Raw genomic sequence first — 3902 nt, forward strand, 5'->3', positions numbered from 1 at the left:
AGAATCCAGCACCCCAACTGGGACTAGAACCCAGGGTACCAGCGCCACAGGCAAAGGATTAGCCTAATGAGCTGCAGCGCCGGCCTCCCTTCTGTTTTTGTGTGCTATTGCTTCCAGCCTTTTGGCTAAGATCAAGTGTTGTGTGCTAAATTTGGTACTAATAAAGCCACTTCAGTTTTCTGTTATTAGTAATATCATGAGCATGGTTTTCTTTTATTTTCCTTTTATTTTAATCTACAATGTATTATACACACACACACATATAATTGGGCATTGCTTTCTATTTTTAAAAATTATTTTATTTTTAACTGACACAAAATTATATATATATATATTTATTTACTTATTTATCATGTACCACATGATGTTTTGAGTTTCTTATATATATTTTTTTGAAAATATTTTGAAGTACTTTATTTTTTTTAGATTTTTTTACTTTAATTTAATGAATATAAACTTCCAAAGTACAGCTTAAGGATTACAATGGATTCCCCCCATAATGTCCCTCCCACCCGCAACCCTCCCCTTTCCCACTCCCTCTCCCCTTCCATTCACATCATGATTCATTTTCGATTCTCTTTATATACAGAAGATCAGTTTAGCATACGTTAAGTAAAGATTTCAACAGTTTGCTCCCACACAGAAACATAAAGTGAAAAATACTGTTTGAGTACTAGTTATAGCATTAAATCTCAATGTACAGCACACTAAGGACAAAGATCCTACATGAGGAGTGACTCCTGTTGTTGACTTAACAAATTGACACTCCTGTTTATGGCATCAGTAATCACCCTAGGCTCTTGCCATGAGCTGCCAAGGCTATGGAAGCCCCCTGAGTTCACCGACTCTGATCATATTTAGACAAGGTCATAGTCAAAGTGGAAGTTCTCTCCTCTCTTCAGAGAAAGGTACCTCCTTCTTTGATGACCCGTTCTTTCCACTGGGATCTCACTCGCAGAGATCTTTCATTTAGGTTTTTTTTTTTTTTTTCCCTCAGAGTGTCTTGTCTTTCCATGCCTGAAATAGTCTCATGGGCATTTCAGCCGGATCCGCGTGCTTTAAGGGCTGATTCTGAGGCCAGAGTGCTGTTTAGGACATCTGCCATTCTATGGATCTGCTGTGTATCTCACTTCCCATGTTGGATCGTTCTCTCCCTTTTTTATTCTATCAGCTAGTATTTGCAGACACTATTCTTGTTTATGTGATCCCTTTGGTTTTTAGTCCTATCATTATGATCAATTGTGAACAGAAATTGATCACTGGGACTAGTGAGATGGCATTGGTACATGCCACCTTGATGGGATTGAATTGGAATCCCCTGGTATGTTTCTAACTCTACCGTTTGAGGTAAGTCAGCTTGAGCATGTCCCGAATTGCACATCTCTTCCCTCTCTTATTCCCACTCTTATATTTAACAGTGATCACTTTTCAGTTAAGTTTCAGCACTTAAGAAGAATTGTGTATTGATTACAGTATTCAACCAAAAGTATTAAGTAGAACAAGTAAAAAAAATACTAAGAGGGATAACATATTAAGCTGTTCATCAACAGTCAGGGTGAGGGGGGAGTTTCTTATATATTTTAAATTTTTAGTTGAAACATAATAATGCATCCTGGCTGGAGCCAGTGCTGTGCTGTAGCAGGTAAAGCCACCACCTGCAACACTGGGATCCCATATGGGCACTGTCTCATGTCCCAGCTGCTCCACTTTCAATCCAGTTCTCTGCTAATAGCATGGGAAGAACAGTGGAAGACGGCCCAAGAGCTTGGGCCCTGCACCCATGTGAGAGACCTGGAAGAAGCTCCTGCCTCCTGGCTTTGACCTGACCCAGCCCTGGCCATTGTGGCCATTTGGGGAGTGAACCAGGATCTCTCTCTCTCTCTGTCTTTCTCTCTCTCTCTGCAACTCTTTCAAAGAAACAAATAAATATTTTTTAAATCCCATAAGTTTTAGCTTATTGATTTTCATTTTCATTTGTCTCAAGATCTTTTACAATTTAATTTTATGGTTTTAAATTTTATTTGCTTATTTATTTGAAAGGCAGAGAAACAAGTATGTAAGGGGAGACAGAGAGAGAGAGAGAGAGAGAGAGAGAGAGAGAGAGAGAGAGAAAGAGATCTTCCATCTGCCAATTTACTCCCTGAATGGCCTTAACAACCAGGTCCGGGCCAGGCTGAAACCAGGAGCCAAGTACGCATCCCTGGTCTCCCACATGGGTGGCAGGGGCCCAACTGCTTGTGCTGTCCTCCACTGATTTCCCAGCCTCACTCTCAGGAAGCTGGAGCAGAAGCAGCATTGGGGGGATCCAGGCTGGCACTGCAATATGGGGTAAGTGGCTGCCTAAGCTGCTGCCCCACAACTCTGGCCCCATTAGTCTTTAATTTGCTATTTAATTTCTTCACACTGGTTATTCAGGAGCATTGTTGTTTAATTTCCTTATATTTGTGAATTTCCTCAAATATCTTCTTTCCTTGACTTGTAGTTTCAGTCTATTGAGGTTTAAAAAGATATTTGACATTATTTTAATCATCTTAAATTTGTTTACTAGTTTCTGGCAAATTACAAAGCTATCCTGGAGATTATCCCACGTGTTGTGGGGCAGAATGCAGAGTTCACATGTTCTGAATGTATCTGATAAGTTCATTTGGTCTAGAGCGTAGTTAAGTCCAGTGTTTCTTTGTTGATTGTGTGTCTGGACTGTCGGTGCATTGCTGAACGTGGAGCAGTGAAGTCTCCTACAATATCTGTCAGTTTTTGTCACTGCCACTAAGCACCCGATGAGGCTACACGGAAGAAAGGAAGGCTTACTTCGGCTCACAGTTTTGGCGCTTCACAGTCCAACATCCGGTAGTCCCCCTGGTCTGGCTTCTGAGGAGGGCCGTGGCAGGTGCACGTGATTCACACACCACCGCTACAGTAGTAGAGTACTTTGAATTTGACCAACTACTTAGTTGTATTGGTGAGTTTTATACTTTCATATGGTTTTCACATAGATTTTCATTAATTATCTCCTTTTCTTTCAGCTTGAAGAACCCCTTTTAGCATTTCTTATAAGGCAATGAACTTGAATAAACTAGCAGTGGTAATGAACTTCCTTAGCTTGTTTGTGTGGCATGGTCGGTATCCCTTCTTCATTTCTGAAGGAGCGTCTTGCTGGGTATTGTATCTTGGTTGAGAGTTGTTGTTCTTTAAGTACTTTGAATGTATCACCTCCTTCATGAATCTCACATCATCATTGTGTAGGGGCCATGCTAACCATCTCTGTAGCATTCCAATGTTAGCATATACCAAAGTGAGCATGAGCATATCTTGTGGTTGGGTGACCTAAGGACATATTACCTTAGAGTCTTCCATTTGTGTCAGGATATCTTTATCTTCATTTTTGCAAAATAATTTCACTTGATGCAGAGTTGTAGAGTCGCAGGTCTCTCTTTTTTTCTTTCAGCATTTGAATGACGTTGTCTTCTGGTCTTGTTGCTTCTGGAGAGATGTCGTGTGTCCCTGCTCCCCATGTTTTCTGTTTGTGCTTCCCAGCAGTGTAACATTAATGGGCCTACATGGGATTCATTTATTAATGTGCCTACATGGGATTCATTTATTAATGTGCCTACATGGCATCTATTTCTTGCTGGCAGTGTGCCAGACTTTCTGGACATGTGAGTTTCTTTTCTTTTGGTCAAATGTGATAAGCATCTGACCAATATTTCTTCAAATTTCTTTTTTGGCATTATGATTCCTGTCCGGGCTGTGTCTTGATAACTCAGATCTATGAAACTTAAGCTGATGGTGGTGGGGGAGGATGAGGTGTGGTCCCCACCTCCAAGGCTCCTGCTGGTCCTGATGGAGGCACCGCAGCTCTGCTGGAGGTTGGATGTCCTCCAAAGGCTCATGTGTTGGGAGCT

General features: G+C 41.2%; 1 non-coding gene across 1 annotated transcript; it reads right to left on the reverse strand.

Moving 5' to 3' along the window:
* Positions 1 to 3199: 3199 nt before the first annotated feature.
* Positions 3200 to 3304, reverse strand: LOC127487245 (U6 spliceosomal RNA). The gene has a single exon (XR_007913883.2). It is a non-coding gene; the product is annotated as a U6 spliceosomal RNA (small nuclear RNA).
* Positions 3305 to 3902: the final 598 nt, after the last annotated feature.

This window comes from Oryctolagus cuniculus, chromosome 7 (assembly GCF_051225735.1).
Source record: "Oryctolagus cuniculus isolate XC-2025 breed Fujian yellow rabbit chromosome 7, ASM5122573v1, whole genome shotgun sequence".
In the NCBI taxonomy this organism is placed as follows: Eukaryota; Metazoa; Chordata; class Mammalia; order Lagomorpha; family Leporidae; genus Oryctolagus; species Oryctolagus cuniculus.